We start from the raw sequence: 21577 nt of genomic DNA on the forward strand, positions 1-21577 counted from the left end.
TCCTCTTACTAGCCTTGGTCCCTCACAGCCTTCTTTTTATTTTTTCCATTTTTATTTATTTATTTATTTTTCTATTATCAGCTTGCTACAGTACAAATTCTTATCCTAATAGTGAGGGGTTTCACTGAGGCTTGCCCAGTGATTGGGTAAAACCAAAACGTATTACAAGCCACAGTCATCCTAGGGTCCCCCTTGCTATGTAGCCTCCCTGGTTCTGTGGGTTGCAGTCACTCACAGCCTTCTCTACTGCCTCACCCCAGGGAAAAGGAAGAGCAGGTGAAAGTACCCCGTGATACACCAGCGGGGCTAAGTCATTCCTGCTGGGAGTCCCGTCCTTGACTTCAGCCTCGGGAGTGGAGAGCGTCGTCCAGGGTCCTGAGATCAGGGCTAGCGCAGTGGTGCAGCCCGGAGCTGGCATTCCTTCTGCCTTTAGGTGGACGTGAGGCTGGCTCTGAATCAGTGTGCTTTGTTTAGTTTTGTTTTGGTTTTGTTTGTTTGTTTGTTTGTTTTTCTAGACAGGGTTTCTCTGTGTAATTTTGGTGCCTGTCCTGGATCTTGCTCTGCAGACCAGGCTGACCTTGAACTCACAGAGATCTGCCTAGCTCTGCCTTCCTAGTGCTGGGATTAAAGGTGTGCACCACCGCCGCCCGGTTTAGGAGCCATGTGCTAAGATCTGCCTTGAGGCTCACTAAGCTCCTCTACCTCTGAACCACATGAGGCCAGTTTTTAGGGCCCTTCTGGAATGACTACCTAGCTCTGGGCCCAGGTAGGATTAATGTGTATCCAGCAAGCAAGGAGCAATGAACCCAAGTGATTCTTCCCACTTGGGAAGTTCTCTGCCTGAAGACAGATGTGGCTGTGTCCACACACCTCACCGTAGTCCACACAGACAGGGCCCAAGGCAGAGTCCCTCGAAAGCTTCCTCAGACTCTCGACTGTGACCCACTGCAAGATGTGAATTTTGTAATATTGTTCAATAAGTGCAGTGCACACTCTCAGGTCGGAAGACACTGAGACCCTGGAAACAACAGCAGAGGACAGGTCTGAGGTCACATAACCGGGCCCCTCACCAGGGGCCAACACCACAGTGACATCCTGTCTATGAGGAGGGGCCAACTTCTGCAAGGAAGACATTGGGAGTCCCCTTCCAGGTCAGTTGCAAATGTGGAAATCGAGGACCCAGGCTCAGCCTCGGTGCCTTTATCCAGGAAGGAAGAAACATTGGACTGAAGAAACTTCTGCAGGGGCATGAAGGCTTTGACTCATGAGTGAGCTTAAGGGGGTGCAGGCAGAGCACATGCTGCCCAAGTAATCTGTGCCTCGGCTAACTGTCACAGGAGATGCCCTCCCACATGCCACCCCCTGCTGAGGCCTTTCTTTCCATGCCCTATGTCAGTGGCAATGCTTAGAACCTGCCTTCCTGAGAGTTCAAATAACAAGATGACAGAAAACAAAGCCAAGCCTCATGTGGTGGTGCAGGCTGAAAATCCAACACTTGGGACATAGAGGAAGGCCTAGCCGGGTGGTAGTGGTGGTGCAACACCTTTAATCCCAGCATTCTGGAGGCAGAGGCAGGCAGATCATCCTGAGTTAGAGGCCAGCCTGATCTACAGATTGAGTTCCAGGACATCCAGGACAGCTACACAGGAAAACTGTCTAAAAAAAAGGAGTTCAAGGTCAGCCTAGGCAATCTAGCCCAGCAACCATGTGTCAGAAAACCAGGAGTTGAGGTTGGAGTTCAATGGTTAGGGTGTTCAAAGCTCTGAGTTCTACCTTTGGCATTGGGGGTGAGGCTGCAACATGCTGTGTTAATGCTGTATGCCTATAATCTCAGCACTCACGAGCAGAGGCAACAGAATCATCATGAGTTCAAGGCCAACCTAGGCTACATAGAAAGACCCTGTCTTAGCCCCCCTGCCAAGAAAAAATGGGCTGGGGCTATAGCTTGGTTGATAATGTTTGCCTAGCATGTACAAGTCCCTAAGTTTATCTCTAGCACCTCATATAAACTGGACAGGGCTGTACCATGAGTAACCCCAACACTTATGAGATAGAGGTCAGAAGATCAGAAGTTCAAAGTCCTTCTCAGCTGATAGTGAGTTTGAGGCCAGCCTGGGCTACATGAGACTCTACCTCAAAAACAAAAATATAAATAAACAATATAACTCACCAAAAAGTAAAATCCTTCTCCAGGCCCACCCCTCCCACTCAACACACCCCTTGCCACACAACGACCCCCCTCAAATATTACCCACTGCCTGCTGCCTGGGCTGTGAACTTCTCTGAGCAAAGAGCAAGTTTATGAACAGCTGACCCAGATTCCAGAATTGACAGAGGACGTCTCCCTGGCAGTTGAGGAAGTGTGCTGAGATGAATTTAAATGTTACTACTCTCTGAAGCAGAAAAGCTTGATGGCAAGGTCAGGCAGCTTTTACCCGGGGTGGGGGTTGGGTGAGGGTGTTGGTGCCAGCATTCTCCAAAGGCCAAAGCCCCAGGCAGGCAGGACCCAGTCAGCTCAGGGCTCTCCTTCAAGCTTCAGGCCATCTCCTAGAATGTCTGCAGAAGGATATATGCTTTAAACCTTAAGTACCCTGAATTTTATCCAGACCTTGTGACCTGATTTTTTTTTTTCTATCCTCAGAAACCTACAAGGTGGCAATAGAATTTTCTGTTTTAATCCTAACACTCATCAAATGAGGGCATGACCCTCAAGCAAAAGACAGGAACATCAGGAAGTAGGAAGGAAGCTGTGACAGACATATCAGCCAGGGCCACTGTTCCCCTCGACCCTTCATCTGCCACGGTGGAAATGGGGAGAGGGGACAGGCCCAGGCCAGTCACACGTAAGAGTGTGTATTGACGTGAGACTCACCTCCCTCCTCCCAAACTCCAGCGAATATAAGTGGTCCAGGAAATTCACACTTCCCACAAGCTGCTCCCAGCCCATGGCCTAGTGTGGTAAGAACACTAAGGCTGGCAGCCATGAGGAGTCAGGATAGTCAATCCCGGCTCCATAATTCACTGGTGGCCATGCCTAGGGTGCTGAGGACACTGCCGACCTTCCCTGCTTGCCTCAGAGCTTGACCTAGTCTCCCTAGGAACCTCAGGCCTTGACTTGCAGGGATACTCTGTGCTCAGACACCCCAGCCCAGGGTACACAGCCTAACAGAGTAGCCGGTGTCCCATGAAGACTATGCAAAAAGCAAAGCCTCCAGCCCACACAAGGCAGGGCTAGTCTAAAGGAGACAGACTGTGCTCCACATTCTACAGGCAACAGGATCTCAGGACTAGAGAGCACTGAACAGAGACAGCAGGATGAGGGGAGATGTCAACAACGCACAACAGCAGGAAAGCGGCACGGTAAGAGGACCAAGCAGTGAGCCCAGCCATGGAGGGCCCGGCCGGAAGTTCCGACTACAATGAATAGAATTCATTGGACACAGCCGAGGCACAAACCAGTAGATGGGAAGATCTCACGGAAGAAGCTTCCTAGAAGGAAGTGGAGTAAGACCGAAATAGAAAATTTGTTTATTTATAATTTTGTTTTTGAGGTAGAGTCTCATGTAGCCCAGGCAGCTCCCCAAGCCAGTGATGGGGAGAAAAGGTAAGGGCCAACCAGGCGTGGTGACTCAGGAGTTCACAGTCACCCTCAAATACACCATGTGATTGTTGAGCTTGAGGCCAGCTTGGCCTACATGAGACACAATCTCAAAACAACATCGGAGAGGAAGGAGAGCCAAGAAAGGGTAGAAAGGAACACGTTCCAGGCAGGCGTGGTGTGTGCAGCCGGAGTCCAGCACTGGGAGGCCGAAGCCAGCCTGGCTACGTCGGGACATTGTTTGGAACAGAATTTTTTCTCCCAACTTTGTTTAGATTTATTTTTACTTGTGTGTGTGTGTGTGTGTGTGTGTGTGTGTGTGTGTGTGTGTGTGTGTGTGTGTGTATGAGTGTGAGAGTATGCTACATGTGTGCAGGTTCCCACTGAGGCCAGAAGAGGTCATTAGATCCTTTGGAGCTAGAGTTACAGGCAGTTGTAAGCCACCTAATGTGGGTACTGGGAACTCAACTCAGGTCCTCTGGAAGAGGAGCAAACTGAACCCTGAGCCATTGTTCCAACCCTCTCCCCATCCTTAATGTAAAGATTTTATGCTGTAATTTTTTTTTTTTTCTTGAGACAGGGTCTCACAGTGTAGACCAGACTGGCCTGAAATTCACAGAGATCCACGTGTCTCTGCCTCCCAAGTGTTGGGACAAAAGGTGTGTGCCACCATGTCCAGCTGTGCATAAACTTTTAAAGCCACACAAAGGAATGTTAAACTTAGGCTAGCCTGGGCTAGACAAGACCTAGTCTCAAAATAAACAAATAAATAATGGACTTACTAGGTTGGCTTACATAATAAGGCTGAAGAGTCTAGCAGTGGCTGGCACACTGCGGGGGGGGGGGGGGGGGGGGGGGGGGGGGGGGGGGGCGCTGGGGGGTTGTCGACCCACTCCACCCAATCAGGAAGCAGCAGAGGCAGGCACTGGCACAGTGCTTTTTCCTAGAGCTTTTCACCTGGCCGCTGGTTGGAAGGACCATCCATATTCCTTTTGAGAATGTCCTTCTCAGTCACTGTCCCTCATGTCAATCCTCTCTGGACTCCGTCCCCTCTCCCCACCAGACACACAGGTGAGTTTCACCAGCACTAGGTATTTGTTTGTTCAGTCAAGCTGACAGACAGACAGACAGACGGTTACCCACAGACACAAATGAAAACAAAGTAAAGTAAAACCTAGCCAAGGCCGAAAGGAGAAAGGTCCCGGATGTTATTAACTTGAGAAGCAGAGGCACTGAGCAAAAAGGCTGTGGACAGTTGGTCTCTCTTGGTCTGCTGGAGTTACCACACAGACATTAATCTAAACAGAAAGCTAGAAAAGAGCTGCGTGCAAGGTACACATCTATAATCCCAGCACTCAGGAGGCAGAGGCAGGTGGATCTCTTGAGTTCAAGGCCAGCCTCGTCTACAGAGTGAGTTCTAGTACAGGTTCCAAAGCTACACAGAGAAACCCTGTCCCAAAACACAAAAACAACAATAAACAAAAAAAGAAAGAAAGAAAAAGAAATTATATCTGAAAAGCAGAAGCCAGCCTCTAGGGAGTCTTATAGCCCACAAAGAAAGAACACACATAACAGGTGCTTACAAAAATCTACCCCTGCCGGGCGGTGGTGGCGTACACCTTTAATCCCAGCACTTGGGAGGCAGAGGCAGGTGGATCTCTGTGAGTTCGAGGCCAGCCTGGAATACCAAGTGAGTTCCAGGAAAGGCGCAAAGCTACACAGAGAAACCCTGTCTTGAAAAACCAAAAAAAAAAAAAAAAAAAAAAAAAAAAAAAATCTACCCCAAGCTTCCTGCACCTCAACATGTTGCAAAGCATAGATTTTACACTGCAAAGAGCAAACCTTACATTGAAAAATGAGCCCCAACTACACACCACTGGATAAGCTATTCCTACCATAAAGGATGAACTTCAAAGCCTCTTTGCAGTCTGTGGTGGAGGACACCTTTATGTATGTATGTATATATGTGTGTGTGTATGCATGTTTTTCGAGATAGGGTTTCTCTGTGTAGTTTTGGTGCCTGTCCTGGATCTTGCTCTGTAGACCAGGCTGGCCTCGAACTCACAGAGATCCACCTGCCTCTGCCTCCCGAGTGCTGAGATTAAAGGCATGCGCCACCGCCGCCCGGCTAGAGCACACCTTTAATTCCAGCACTAGGAGGCAGAGGGGAGAAAAGGAAGCTAACATCCAGACATGGGAAGCCACCTAGGCCCTCTGAGATGTGGGACAGATACTCAGCTCCAAGCTTCTAAGCAGAATTGGAAATGCAACCAACCAAGTGTGCATGCTACATGTTACATTCTTAGGAGAAGGGTGTATTGGGAGCAGGCAGGCTGGCAGATGGACAAAATGTTTATTCATACACACTCAGCAGTAAAAAGGCCAGCCATCCCCCGCCACGCCCCCCGCCTATGCCTTCTCCAGCATGTGTGGCTTTGATATGAGTGTTTTCTGGGTTGGTATGAGTATCAGATGTGTTTGTCATGAGAAGATAAGTGGTCTGCACTGGAGGCTCTCCCATGGTACACAGAACTCACAACCCAGACAGGACTCAAGCCCCAGAACAAATTCACCAGTGCCTTCAAAGGCTCAGCTCAGCCCATCACTGGAAGCAATTCATACAAACACACCAGCCTCTTTCTAAGCACCACAATTAAAATGAGTAGTTATCACAGTTATTTTTCATGTGCAAATGGAGAGTCCTCTGGCTGTAGCTCTTGTATACTTATTGACAAGGTGATCTGATCAAGTCACTCCTCTTGTCCCGGACCAGAACAACTATTAGAAGGTGAGTGTGGTATGAAAATGAGACCTTGGAGGGCAATGCCATTTATAGGATCGGATGAACCCATCCTAACACAAGAGCTGACATACCATTTCCTACAAATCCAACCCCGATGGAGGCATGTGGGCTCACACCCCTACAAATCCAACCCCGATGGAGGTATGTGGGCTCACACCCCTCTTTTCCATGCAGTACATCCATTGGCTCTGAGTTCTGGCTCTCAGCTTTGTACCATGGACAGAAACCAACCTTCTCACCTGCCTGCTGCACCAAGTTTTAGCTCATATCATCCAGTGCAGGACACACAGGCCTCTACAAGTGACCATGGAAACTTCTCTGCCCAGATGAGCTCCTGGGGCAATCCTATACCACACCAGGTTGTCTGGGCCAGAAGACTTTAAAGACTCCTGTTTGGTTTGTACCAGAGAGAATGCGGAGATACCTCACACATGCCGTCTCTCTGAGTTTCAGAATCACATTAAAGCCCCAGTCTTGGTGAGGAGGACTTCCTGGATCCACACCACCAAACACAGTCCAGAGAACGTCACATGGCCTCAGTACTGCATCCTGCAGATCACCCCCCTCCCCCAGACTCCAGACCCTGTACACGTTCATTTTACAAATTATAGCCGGGCGGTGGTGGCGAAGGCCTTTGAACCCAGTACTCAGGAAGCAGAGGCAGATGGATCTCTGTGAGTTTGAGGCCAGCTTGGTCTACAGAGCAGGACAGTCAGGGCTACACAGAGAAACACTGTCTTGAAGAAAAAAGAAAAGGAAGAAAATGAAAATAAAATATAATTCTAAAAAGCTAGCAAGAACACAGTATGCATACAAAGTTTCTGCCAAACACAGAGTTTGGGGTTTAGTTGGGAAGTAGCAGCTATTATTAAAATAGAGAAGTATCAGACTCATGATAGGCAGTGCGACAGAATAAAACACATTTATCTAGTTTTTAAAAGATTTAAATCCAAACTTAGAAGGCATTTTTTTTTAATCTAGGGATGAAATATTTTTAGCTAGCAGTGAGGTAGGAGAGAGTCCTCAGATTATCTAAATCGAGATTCTCCCCCAGCCCTGGTTCCAGGCTGTCTCTTACTCATGTTTCTCTTCTGAAAAGCAGGAGTTGGAACCGAAGGCCCCCTGCGCCCCTTCCATTCCCATTTCACAGCAGAAATTGCCAACTGGTACTCACCAGCTAGACACTACCCATCTTGTTTGGTCTGTGTGGATTTTTAATCTGAGGGTTTATCTCCACTAATTAAATGTAATGTCTTATTTAGTTAGATGTTTTTATTTTATTTTTTGAGACAGGGTTTCTCTGTGTAACAGTCCTGGCTGTCCTGGAACTCATTCAGTAGACCAGGCTGGCCTCGAACTCACAGAGATTCACCTGTCTCTGTCTCCCAAGTGCTGGGATTAAAGGCGTGTGCCACCACCGCCTGGCTTAGTTAGATGTTTTTAGACAGTCTCACTATGCAGCCCAGCTAGTCTTGGACCCACAATCCTCCTACATCAGCCTCTCAAGTGCAGAGATTACCATTATATATATGCTACTGTGCCCTGACAAGTGTAATTTTTGTTTGTTTGTTTGCTTTTCAAGACAGGGTTTCTCTGTGTAGTTTTGGTGCCTGTCCTGGATCTCACTCTGTAGACCAGGCTGGCCTCGAACTCACAGAGATCCGCCTAGTTCTGCCTCCCGAGTGCTGGGATTAAAGGCGTGCGCCACCACCGCCCGGCTTGTAACGCTTTTAAATCAGTCCCTTAATTTGCCACAGTCCCTGGCACTCTTCCTGCTGCACCCCAGTCGTCTCACTCTGATATCACCTGCCCAAAGCTCGAAGGACTTGAGCTCACAACACCTGCTCTCTAAGGCGTTGTTACTGCTCACCACATGTTGGAAGTCAATTAGCAGCAGCAAGGTTCTGCTAGAGAAAGAACTTTATCTTGCAATAAACTAGCTGATGATGGCAGGGATTCTCTCCTCTAAAGAGCCATCTTGCCAGCCAGGTCGTGGCAGCACATGCCTTTAATCCTAGAGCAAATTCCAGGACAGCCAGGGCTACACAGAGAAACCATTTCAGAAGGGAAAAAAAGGAGCCCATCTTGCCAAGAAGCTGGTCTAGAGATGTTTTATGAGTGATCACAGAGTGATGGGTGCCTTCTCACAGTAGGCTGTAGCCAATCATGCACATCTGATCCTGATTGCCAAGGCACAAAATGTTTCTCAGCTTTGTAGTTCTCAATAATGAAGACCATTATTTCTTCGAGCTGTTCTCATTATGAATCAGTTTGCCCACATGCAGTTCCTGGCATTATGCAATGGACAGGCTAGGGGCAAGGCCCTCTTCTAGTGGACAAACTCAGGCTAAGAAAAGAACACAGGCTTCACCTGCCTCCTGGAGAAAGCAAGGGAGTTGGAGTGAGGTAAACACAGAATACGGCAAGACATGGTCCCAGTGCTCAGCTTCGCTCCCCTTCACACAAACCTTGCTGAAGACGGATATATCAGCTACTGGCTACTTCCTGTTGCTATAATAAAATACCATGACCAAAGGTGATTTAAGCGTGTATTTTTACTTATAGTTCCAGAAGGCCAGACGTCCATAATGGCCAGGAAGGCATTGCAGTAGGAACAGGAAGCTGAGAGATCACATCTCAACCAGGCACAGGAAGCAGAGAGTGCCTACTGGAAGTGGGGGCAGGCTATAAACACCAAAAGCCACCCCCCAGTGAACAAGCCTCCACCACCCAAAGGTTCCATAACCTCCCCAAACAACAGCGTCAATGTGGGGGTGACACCAAGTGTTGAAGTTCATAAGCATATGGCAGTCACTCCTCATTTAAACAACTATAACTAATCTTAATTTACTTGTATTTTACTTGTGTTGCTAAGTAAATTTCAACATTTTTAAAATTTTAGACTTACTTATTTTACTTTATGTGTATGAATGTTTTGCTTGTATGTATGTATGTGCATCATATGTGTGCCTGTTGGATCCCCCCTTGAACTGGGGTTACAGATGGTGGTGAGCCACCATGGGAATTGAACCCTGGTCCTCTACAAGAGTGACAAGTTCTCTTAACCACTGAGCCATCTCTCCAGACCAAATTTCATGGCTTTAAAACAATTTTTTTTGTTTGGTTTTGGTTTTTTTATTTTGGTTTGTTTTTCAAAATAAGGTTTCTCTGTGTTGCTTTAGAGCCTGTCCTGGAACTCTTTCTGTAGACCAGGCTGGCCTCAAACTCATGGAGATGTGCTTGCCTCTGCCTCCCAAGCACTGGGATTAAAGGTATGGGCCTCCACCGCAAGGCTAAAACAATTTTTTTTTTTTTTTTTTGGTTTTTCGAGACAGGGTTTCTCTGTGTAGCTTTGCGCCTCTCTCCTGGAACTCACTTGGTAGCCCAGGCTGGCCTCGAACTCACAGAGATCCGCCTGGCTCTGCCTCCCAAGTGCTGGGATTAAAGGCGTGCGCCACCACCGCCCGGCCAATTTTTAATACTGTAGAGTATTATCATCCACCATGGACTGGATAACAATAGCTCAAAGTGCTAACACGGCATCTTCACAATCACAGAGCTTAGTCAGAGTTAAATGGATTGTTGTTTGCCAAGGAACATTTAATCTGAAAAAAAGAAAGAAAGAAAGAAAGCATATTTCAGACAAATAATATTTACACTGTGCATATTTATATTAACTGCAGGAAGATGAGCTTTTATGTAGCTACCACCATTTGTGCAGACATGGATCTAGTGCCTAGCTATTGTTGTGAAGCTGTGATGGGGTTTTGATCAGGATATACAGAGATGCAGAGACACATAAACACTCACCTGTCTAGATCATCAAGTTTGCCTCGTTAACACTGTTAACGCAGCAATCGCCACCTCCATTTCCAGAACCTCTTTTCATCTTGTAAACCAACGCTCTGAAACATTCAAGGTCAGCTCCATGTCCATCCCCTGGCCCTGGCCATCACCTTGTCTACTCCACAAGTCTGCTGGTTTAGGGATCTCATCTGAACAAGTCCTACAGTCCTTTCAAAAGCCCTTATTTCTTAGCATGATGGCGAGCTTTGGAGATAGCCTGCTAAGGAAATGCAACCTGTCATGTCTTTACAACTGGGATTTTAAGGCAGCAAAAGCATGTGCTAAAAACAGCTATAATGGGTCACCGAGGTGGCTCAGTGGGTAAAGGCACCTGCCGCCAGGTCTTCCATCCCCAGGGCCCGCATGGTGGAAGCAGACAACAGATTTTCAGAAGTTGTCCTCTGGCTTCCACGCATGCACTGTGGCGCACATACGACCACATACATACAGACAAGTAAATGTTTTTAAAAAAATTAAAAGTGGGCCTGACTTTGTATGTTAACTAAAAAATAATAATACATGAACAATAACAAAGAAAAGCCATCAGCCAGACAGTGGTGGTGCATGCCTTTAATCCTGGCACTTGGGAGGCAGAGGCAGGTGGATCTCTGTGAGTTTGTGGCCAGCCTGGTCTACAGAGTGAGATCCAGGACAGCCAGGAATGCTACACAGAGAAAACCTGTCTTGAAAAAAAAAGAAAGAAAGAGAGAGAGAGAGAGAGAGAGAGAGAGAGAGAGAGAGAGAGAGAGAGAAAGAAAGAAAGAAAGAAAGAAAGGAAGGAAGGAAGGAAGGAAGGAAGGAAGGAAGGAAGAAGGAAAGAAAGAAAGAAAAGAAAAAGCCATGAATTTTGTAAATATCCAGCAGGAGAGACCTTCTTCTGCACAAAGCACCAATATAAAAGCAGCCTTATGAACTAACCCAAAGCAGGAGCTCTGAGCAGAGGCTTCTAGCACACAAAGCTCAGAATAGCTGGGCTCCATTTACCAAGTTTAATAGCACAGAATGTCACGTTGGGAGAGCTGGACGTGGGAGCTCACCTAATTTAAGAAAACTCAAAATGAATCCACTCTTTCCTTAAGAATTCCACAGTCCCATCTGGTGCTTGCTATATTTACTCAGATCTGTACCAAAAAATAAAGGCTATTTAGAGCATGTTGTTAGGTTTCTGGAAGGTTCTTCCATCTACTAGAGAATATCACAGACACATAGAAATTGACTCTAAGAGGAAGTTTAAACACAACACGCTGGCCAGGCAGGGCGTCATACCCTCAGTATGACCTTGGGAGGCTGCAGAGCCTAGAGGAGGCTTGCTTTACCTCACAAGCGCACTTGGAAATGGCATTCAGACTCCTCTGAGCCGCAGCTCAGAGGGTAGCTCCCTGATGTCACTACCATTAGGGAGAAGTGTGAAGTTGGCCGAGCTTCACCTTCAGACTCAGCTGCCTGCTTTGTTCAGACCAACTTTGACTCCACGGTGACCTTAGTCAAACTTCACTCCATCTCTGTGCTTCCGTTTCCTTACCTATGAAGAGTTATACGGAGAGAGAGACTCCACCCCTAGGAGGACTGGTGGGGGAGTAATGTGTGGAGCATCGAGCCGACCAGACCTGTCCTGAAAATCGGACAAATGCGAGGAGCCCCTGAGGCACTGGCCAGTGTAGTTCCCCAAGGGCTGACGAACAAAGGCCTGGTGGTAAATTCTAGGCTCGCTGTGTTTTTAACTTGATATAAACTAGTAATATAAACAAGTAATAGAGGGCATCCTGCATGGGGTGCGCCTTTAACCCAATGCACACAGCGTTCTCTAAGAAGGGATGAGGTGCAGGCTGGCTCACTCGGAGAGAATACCATGTAAAGACACACCCGAGGACACACAAACCGTGTGACAGCAACAGTGGAGCCTGCAGCTGTTTTTCAATAATTTTATCTCCTTTTTAAAAACAGGCTTGCTTTGTGGCCCAGGCTGGCCTTACAGCGTCAGTCCTCCCTCTCCCTTGTGCTGGGATTTCAGGTGTGCACCGTCATTATCAAGATTAAAGCTTCAGCGGGGCATGCTAGTGCACGCCATTAACCCCAGCACTTGGGAGGCGGAGGGAGGTGGCTCTCTGTGAGTTCCAAGCCAGCCAGGGCCACATGGTAAGACTCTGCCTGAAGTAACAATAAGAAGAAGAAAAAAGATTAGCGCTTTTGTAGGTCAGCTAGATGGCTCATCAGATAAAGGGACATGCCACCAAACCTGATGACCCAAGTTTGATCCCACGTCCCACATAGTGGAAGAAGAGAGAAAACACCCTCAAGTTGTCCTCCAGCTTCTACTTGAAGCTCTGTTTGTGTGTGTGTGTGTGTGTGTGTGTGTGTGTGTGTGTGTGTGTGTGTCTGTGTGTGATAAGTAAATAAACAAGATACAATTTTATAAAGATTAGAGCTTTGTAAATACAAGCAAGGGACACCAAAAGCTGTCGGCATACACTGGAAGCAGAACAGAGAGCCTGGCCTTGAGATCCAAGGACCAAAAAAACAGCAAGCACTTACCACTGATGTGTGGAAGCTCCAGCCCGTGAAAATAAATCTCTGATGTCTTAATTCTCACACTGTGTGGTGCTTTGTTGCCAGGAATGCTTAATCTGAACTGTCAAGGTGATGAGATAGAGACTCACCTGGAAAACAGGCCTCTGGGCATGCTTGTTGGCAAGTGTCTTCCTTGGGTTAATAAGATGAGACCTGTCAGGCATTGGTGGCGCACATCTTTAATCCCAGCACTCAGGAGGCAGAGACAGGGGAATCTCTGTGAGTTCCAGGCCAGCCTGCTCTACAGATCGAGTTCCAGGACAGCCAGAGCTGTTACACAGAGAAACCCTGTCTCGAAAAATAAATAGATAGATGGATAGATGGATGGATGGATGGGTGGGTGGGTGGATGGATGGACGGGTGGGTGGGTAGGTGGATGGATGGATGGATGAATGGATAGATAGATAGATGGAGAAATAAATAGATGATAGATAGATTAATTAATTAATTAATTAATTAATTAATTAATTAATTAATTAAATGAGACCCACCCACTGGTATTAGCACTATTGCCTGGGTTGGGCTTCTGGACTGTGTGAAAATGGGAAAGTGCACTGAGCATAAGCATTCATTTCTCTCTTCTTCCAGACTGCAGACTAAATGTGCTAGCTCCTGCGGTCGAGCCCGCCCTACCAGGATGGCCCGCACCCTGGAACTGTGAGCAAAGCAAACCCTTCGTTCCTTAAGGTGCTCTTGTCAGGAAAGGACACTCACACAGTGCCCAGGCTCCCTGGTCTGCCCAGAGATCTGTCAATCCCAACACAAGTGTGATCTCTTACACGTTGCCGCCACACTGCTGAATTGATGGGACTGCCTGAGTGGACTTTCAGTTTCCAACACTACAAGCTAAATAGATCTCTTCACTTGAACAAAAAGTTAGCCTGCCTCAGCTATTTCATTACAGGAAGAAAAAACAGACTGAAACACAGTGTGTTGAATGTTCAGATTCTCGACAACTGGAACCTAGAGGGATGTGAACGTATGACTGAAATGAATAAAGATGCACAGAGGGAAAATAAACAACAGTGAACGATGGCCCAGGTGTGGGTAGAAATGTACACCTGGGTAGGGAGAGTGCACGAACATACTTGGGCAGAGTTCATGCACACCTGGATGGGGGACAATGGTGTTCATGCATGAGCAGTCAGGCCCTAAGCCAGGCTTTGACCATCTGGCTGAGACAAGACTGTCTAATGGTATGTCCAGTGTGCCAAGGCTTCCAGCTTTTCAAGTGCCAGAAACCATGCATGTAAAATCGCCTCATTTTTAAGATTTTTATCTATTCTTTATGTGTATTGGTGTTTTGCCTGCATGTAAGTGCACTTTATTAGAGGCTAGAAGAGGTATTAAGACTCCCTGGAACTAGAGTTAAGGATGGCTGTGAGCCACCATGTGGGTGCTGGGAACCAAATCCAGGACCTCATATACTGCTGAGCCCCAAATCTCCTAATCTCTAAAATGCTGGCTCCCATTGAAAATAAACATGAGTGGATATTATGACCCTGGTACCTACTGAAACTCTAGTGTCCAGTGCACATCCCTGGACAGGATGCACAGTGGCTGAAGAGTGACAAGCAGTAGCCTAGAGGAAAATGCAGCTTCCCAGGTGGTGCAGACCATAAGGCCCAGGCTTCCCGGGCTTCCTGGGCTTCCCAGGTGGTGCAGACCGTAAGGCCCTGGCTTCCCAGGCTTCCCAGGCCTCCCGGGGTTCCCGGGCCTCCTTCTCAGCACTGCACTCAGACCCCGCCACCCCTCTAACCTGTCTGCAACAACATCAGAACAACCAAATCAAGAGTAAGGGAAGAAGCTTACTGCTAGAACCTGGATCCACCAAGCAGATTAACCAGTCCCTCCACAGTGGGAAGACCCGGAAGTGGATGTCAGGACACCAGAGTCCCACACAGGTGTGCACTAAGCAACAGTTTCTGTGAGGTGAAGGGAGAGTGTGCACGTGTCTCACTGGGGTGGTGACCGATGAGGATCTCAGGTCACTCAGATTCTAACTAACAGGTTATGATCAACATAAAACAGTCTCACCCTGTACAACTGGACCTGGGGACTGTTTCCATGACCTACTCACTGGGTCACAGACATGCCTCTTCAGCGATTTCCTTTGCAGACCGACTGCCCAGAAATACCTAGGAAGAAAGCTCCTGAGAAAGCTCTCTGTTTTGGGGGGAATCCAAAGTAAATGAACACTGAGCTCTTATGTAGAGTGCAGTCCTGGGATGCATAGCACCTGCAACCTTTGGGAAACCACCAGAAACCTCATGTCCCACCCAGGAAAAACATCCTCTCCTCTGCAAGGCCCAGTTCAGTCAGCGATTTAAAACACACACACACACACACACACACACACACACACACACACACACACACACACACACATACACACACACACACACACACACACACACACACACACACACACACACAATTGGTTTTTGGAGACAGGATTTCTCTGGTAGCCCTGGCCCATCCTAGAACTCACTCTGTAGACCAGGCTGGCCTGGAACTCAAAGAGATTTGCCTGTCTCTGCCTCCCTAGTGCAGGAATTAAAGGTGTGTGCCACCATGGCCCCACTGATTTAAAAGTCTTTTTAAATCACATTTGTTTAGTAGTATGTATGGGCGTGTGCACACTACAGTGTGCCTGTGAAGGTCAGAGGACAACTTGAGAGGTTCTGCTTTCTCCTTCAAATACGTAGGCACTAGAATTGAACTCAGCTGCAGCAAACCCAAGATGCTTTCGCACTGAGCTGTCTTGCTAGGCCCCCAACCTGTGTTTTAATAAGCTTCTGCCCTGAGAAAAACCAGGTCCCACAAAGGTAAGCAGGAGAGTTTCAAGACATGAATGGATCCTAGAGGCTGGAGAGGTTCAGGGGTTAAATGAGCGCTTGCTCTTCAAGCTGAGGACTGGAGTGTGATCCCGGGCTGTATGTACCGGTAACCCCAGCATTAGAGGGCAGAGAGACAGGCAGATACTGAGAGCTGGTGACTGGTCAGCCTGGCAGAAACAGGTAAGATTCTAGTTCAGTAAGAGCCTTCCTCTCAAGGCAACAGGGTGAAGAATGATGAAGTCTCCCAGTACACACACACACACACACACACACACACACACGGGGGGGGGGGGGGGGGCACGACACACAAATCCCAGAACACAGCCACACATATCGGTACTCACTTTATGATACAGATGACTCCTAGACCCCAGGTAGCCCTAACTAAGCACAAAGCATCTGGTGAGACATACTCCTAGGGGTGTGGCCTGGTACTCCAATAATAGGACCCACTTCCCACAGATCATTAGGGATCAGGGTTCACCCACAGGCCCGTGGTGCCTTCATCTGTGTGGGCAAACCACCACATTCACAACCGATTAGAAACGAGACGGGGGGAGGGGGGAGGACTGTGTGGTGCTCCCTCACAGAGGTTTGTAGATGGCTGCCAGGACCCAGAATAAAGTAGCAGTCCCAGAATCTCAGGCAGAACACGCCTTGCACAGCATCTCCACAAGCACTTGCAGCACGTACAGCAAGCATCCCTGTGACCAGTGTGGGGGTGAGTATTCAGTCCAGGGACCATGTACCTGAAGTTGTACCAGGTCCATCATGGGGCAGCTATCATGCTAGAAACTTCCATGTTCCTGAGACAACCAATGCAGAGCAGAGCAGAGGCAACATTCTCACTCCTGAGGCCCCAGCATCCGTGTGGGAGAGAAAACAAGGCTGACTCACACCATTCTGCACTTCTTCCTCTTTCCAGGAACGGCAGACAAGACCACAGTCAGAACACTGCTTTGGAGGAAGAGGGTACCACATCACCTGGATGCTCATCTTTCCTCAGACACTCCTGCTCCTTCCTGGGCCTTCAAGATAGAAGGCCTTAGGCCTCCACCAAACCAGATTATTTTGTTCTCAAAATCCCTCAGCCAGGCAGTGGTGGCGCATGCCTTTAGTCTGCACTCGGGAGGCAGAGGCAGGAGGATCTCTGTGAGTTCGAGGCCAGCCTGGTCTACAGAGTGAGTTCCAGGACAACCAGAGCTGTTACATGGAGAAACCCTGTCTCATAGAAAAATAAAAACATAAACAAGGTCCCTGACCTCAAACTGCTAGGACTAATAAGTAGCAGAAGACAAGTGAATGGAAAATCTTAATGCAGCCCTGTGCACTCCAACAGATGTGGAATAGGGAGGGTGGAGGGGGCAGGTCCCAAAGGCAGGAGGCATCTGCTAGAGCAGCGGTTCTCAACACATAGGTCTCTACCCCATTGGGGAAGTGGCATATCAGATATCCTACGTATCAAACACGATTCATAACAGTAGCAAAATTATAGTTATGAAGTAGCAACAAAATAATTTTATGGTTGGGCATTACCACAACATGAGGAACTATATTAAAGGGTCTCAGCATTAAGAAGGTTGAGAACCGGGCTGGAGAGATGGCTCAGAGGTTAAGGGCACTGACTGCTCTTCAAGAGGTCCTGAGTTCAATTCCCAGCTACCACATGGTGGCTCACAACCATCTGTAATGAGATCTAGTGCCCTCTTCTGGCATGCAGGCACACATGCAGACAGAACACTGTAGCTGTATACATAGTAAATAAATAAATCTTAGGAAAAAAAAAAAAAAAAAAAGGTTGAGAACCACTGTGCTAGAGGGTCACTGACTTGAAAGGGAAAAACATCATTGGGGTATTTACCAAGCAGAACACACACATACATACATATATATCAAATACATAAAATGTAAAGGAAAAAAGGCAAATTTGCAGGCTAATGAAGTAGATGTGCTTGTTTTTGCATAAAGAACTAAATTTTAGCTAAATATTTGATGTTGCAGGACATAGGGCATCATCAGCATTTTTTGGATGATCGAAATTTTGATGCCTGAGAATGCTACTTTACATAAATTAAAATGGCAGAAATATGTTTAGGGCAATTCCAAAAACTGTTGAAAATTCTGTCCTAATCCCGAGCCAAAACTCAATTAGATGATGATGATGATGATGATGATGATGATGATGATGATGATGATGATTTAAATAGGGCTTCTTTGTGTAGCCCTGGCTGCCTGGGAACTTACTATATAGACCAGGCTGGCTTTGAACTCACGAAGATCTGCCTCCACACACACCCAGTGCTGAGATTACCATGTTTAGCCTCAATTTTTTTTGCCTCAATTTTTTTAAAAGACAGATTCCCTTGTAGAAAAAGCAGTTTTTAATTTTTAAAATTACATTTATTTCTTTTATTGGGGAGCATGCATATGCTACTGTGCATATTTTCAAGTGGAACTAGTTCTCTCCCACCATGTGGAGCCTGGGGATCAAACTCAGCTTACCAGTCTTTGCAGGAAGTACCTTTAGTTACTGAGCCATCTTCTCACTAGCCCCCAAATAGCATTTAAAAAATAAACACAACATTCTAGACAGGTGTGGTTGTATACACCTTCAGTCTCAGCACTCAGAAGTCAGAGGCAGGTGAATCTCTGGGAGTTTCAGACCGAGCAGGGCTTCATAGTGAGACACTGTCTCAAATAAGTAAATAAATAAAACATGGTAACACAGTATATACTAACTTGATACACGATGAAGAGCAGTAAGTTTGTTTCTATAAGAGCAATAACTTTGTATTTACAGTGATGCGGCCCCTCCTAACTCACAATGCTTTCCAATCTGGGCAGAGGTGACTCAGGAAGCCTTTGTTGGCATTGCATGGTTGCATGGTATGACTTGGCATGGGCAAGACCGTGTGCACATGCCCAGTGTTCAGAACCAAGGCTGCAGTAATGCTGTACAATGCAACATGGGTAAGTGTTGTAGAAACATCTCAAAGTCACTGTGTGTTTGACTTGGAATTAATTTTTGGTCATATATTGATTGATGCCTTTTACTGTTGACAAACTTTTCATGCTCTCCACACTGTTATGCAATCCCATATGGGGTTGCAAGCCCTAGTTTAAAAAGCTGTGACTTAAGCTGGCCGGCAGTGGTACACACCATTAATCCCAGCACTCAGGAGGCAGAGGCAGGGGGATCTCTGTGAGTTCGAGGACAGCCTGGTCTACAGAGTGAGTTCCAAGACAGGCTCCAAAGCTACAGAGATACTCTGTCTCGAAACCGCCCCCCCCCCAAAAAAAAAGCTGTGATTTAGGTACCAGCCCTTCAGGCAGTCAAGGCACCTGTGCTTACCAGAGACTACTCACTCCCTTCTGGCATCTTTGGCTGCCTGTTCTCAGTGCACACTGAGGAGATAGGCTAGTGTGGAAGAAGAAGAAGGACGAGGAGGAGGAGGAGGAGGAGGAGAAGAAGAAGAGGAGAAGAAGAAGAAAGAAGAAGAAGAAGAAGAAGAAGAAGAAGAAGAAGAAGAAGAAGAAGAAGAAGAAGAAGAAGAAGAAGAAGGATGCTCGTGCCCTTGAGCTCCTCCTCAAGCAAGAGACAGCAACCGAAGTAACTGTGCAGCCTTAAGAGCTGAGAGACAGATGTCATAGAGGGGGTGGAGCAGCTGACCAACCAGATGGCCCCTCAAAGCTGGCTTGACCTTAGTCTCCTCAATGGCCTACTACTCAGAAACACAAAGTTCTAGTCCACAAAGAGTTGATTTTAACTCAGGGGACTAATTCAGACTGAACAGACTCAGAGACACCAATGTCTAAACAACCAGCCAGGCAGTTTACTCATTTACCTCTTCAGCAACTATTCATGTCAGCTTCCCAGTGCCAAAATGCACAACCCATGGACAAGGATTTCATAAGCACCCAGTGTCCATTATTTAACCAACTGTAAGTACCTGAATGAAGGAAATAACAGCCAAATGAGGTGGGGACGGAAATGGCAGGGGAAATTATGCAATAAGCTTGGCGTCAAACAAGCCGGAGTTTAAAAGCTGTCCACTGTGTATTAAAGGGCTGTCATTGCCTGTAAAGTATGGGTATAACAACACCTCCTTACCAGATTATTAGTCAATTAAGTGGGGTTCCATATAAACTGCCTCGTTATATTTTTGTATTTAATTGGAAGTGTATGCCACATGCTGACCCAGGGAGGCTCTGGGATCCCAGAGAACTGGTACAAATGCTAGTTCTGCAAGTTACTGGAATACAGCCTTGGGAAAGCAGCTTCATCCCCGACACACACACACTTCAATTTTCTTGTTTATAAAATGGGAATAAGAAGTCTTCAGTGTATTTGAAGTCTAGTCAAAGTTCTAAGACATGGTAAGCATTTGATAATGGTGACTGAGTACTTTTTAGCTGGGTGTGCTAGCGCCTGCTGTAATTCTACAGTTGAGGCAGTGAGTTGGGGGTCAAGTTGGGCTATATGGTGAGAGGGCATGAAACGTGTTCTTAGAAGTTGTCCATAATAACACAGCAGTGGAGCATACACTAAAAGTTAAAGTTAGAACTAGTGTAAGCTTTTTGTTTTTTGAGACAGGGTTTCTCTGTATAGCCTTGGCTGTCCTCGAACTCACAGAGCTCCTCCTGCCTCTGCTTCCCCAGTGCTGGGTTTAAAGGCATTCACCACCACCTCCTGCCGGTACAGCTTTTTTATTTATTTACTTGTTTGTTTCTATGGCTGTCCTGGAACTCACAATGTAGACTAGCTTAGCCTTTAACAGAGATCTATCTGCTAGAGTGCTAGGATTAAACGTGTCAGCATATCAGGCTTTTTAATGAAATTTAAATTAAAGATCATGCCATCAAACATACAGAAAAGACCACTTTGTATAGCATTATCAAAAATACTTTTATGAGACAAGCCTCTTACCTCAGATTAGTCTCACATCCTTATTTTCCGAGAGTTTCTAAAATAATGCCATTTGAGGGCAGCCGAGCAAAAACTCAATCTGTTTCAATACTGCTAAGTCATGATCATAAAGCACCGTCTGGGACCTATCTTTCCACTTTAACGATGGGGAACCCAGGTAACCAATAAGCAGTACGCATTCGGCCTAAAAATTGTACAACCACGTACTGTGCAATAACGAAAACTCGTGCAGAAAATGACACAAATCTTTCAATTCTGCATCGTGTCTTTATTCTGCCCCAATGACACTGTCAATTTCTAAATGGCTTTATAAGCCTTATAAGTCGTGGGAAAATAACCTTGGTTTTGAGCAAAACAAAATAGATCTATTTTAACCTTACAAATTCATCTGGCTTAGAACAAAGGGCAGCCCCTGTTCCGTAAGTGTTGTTTCTCCCCATCCAGGAAACCACGCAGCTGCTAAGCCAGGTTGCTGCTCTCAGAAGCCTCAAGAAGTTCGAACAGGGCTCTGGTCAATCTCAGGTATTTCTACATTTTAATTGGTACGATTTTAAGTCTCAATAGAAACTTTTTACAAAAAAAAAAAAAAAAAAAAAAAAAAAAAAAAAAAAAAAAACGAAGTTTTTAAACAATAAGAGAGTTTCTAAAGAACAACCACCAAAAAAAAAAAAAAGTCGGGGCTTTTTTTTCCGAAGAGAAATTGCTAGTAAATACAGAACTGTGGCCTCATCGGGTACACCTGCGCGGAGCCACGGCTCACCCGCCAGGAATCGACTTTATAAACTGGGTTGGGCTAGACAGAGTGGCCCTACGTGGCGGCTGAGCATCTGAGGCACAGCCAGACCACTGGGGTCGAAACCACACCACGACGCACTTTCGGGGGCCCAAGTAACACACAAAAGGTGGCGTTTCCATCGTGGGAAACCCCAGAGCCACAAACGCGGAGTCTTAGCCGTGCCTTGCTTCCCGAGTTCGGGGAGACACCACACGGGATG

At 46.8% G+C, this 21577-nt stretch overlaps 2 long non-coding RNA genes across 3 annotated transcripts in view; one reads left to right on the forward strand and one right to left on the reverse strand.

Annotated features, from left to right (window-relative positions):
* LOC128110969 (uncharacterized) overlaps positions 1-4395 on the reverse strand; it is a 16947-nt gene extending 12552 nt beyond the window's left edge. The window contains exon 1 of the long non-coding RNA XR_008218431.1: positions 287-4395. This is a non-coding gene — a long non-coding RNA (uncharacterized LOC128110969). The remainder of the gene's footprint in view (positions 1-286) is intronic.
* Positions 1-21158, forward strand: part of LOC128110968 (uncharacterized) — a 21283-nt gene extending 125 nt beyond the window's left edge. The window contains exons 2-4 of one of the 2 annotated variants that reach the window (XR_008218429.1): positions 13404-14719; positions 16581-17234; positions 17453-21158. This is a non-coding gene — a long non-coding RNA (uncharacterized LOC128110968). The other variant, XR_008218428.1, reaches the window with a different exon arrangement.
* Positions 21159-21577: the final 419 nt, after the last annotated feature.

This window comes from Peromyscus californicus, unplaced genomic scaffold (genome assembly GCF_007827085.1).
Source record: "Peromyscus californicus insignis strain IS unplaced genomic scaffold, ASM782708v3 Scaffold_15__1_contigs__length_86483966, whole genome shotgun sequence".
Taxonomy (NCBI): Eukaryota; Metazoa; Chordata; class Mammalia; order Rodentia; family Cricetidae; genus Peromyscus; species Peromyscus californicus.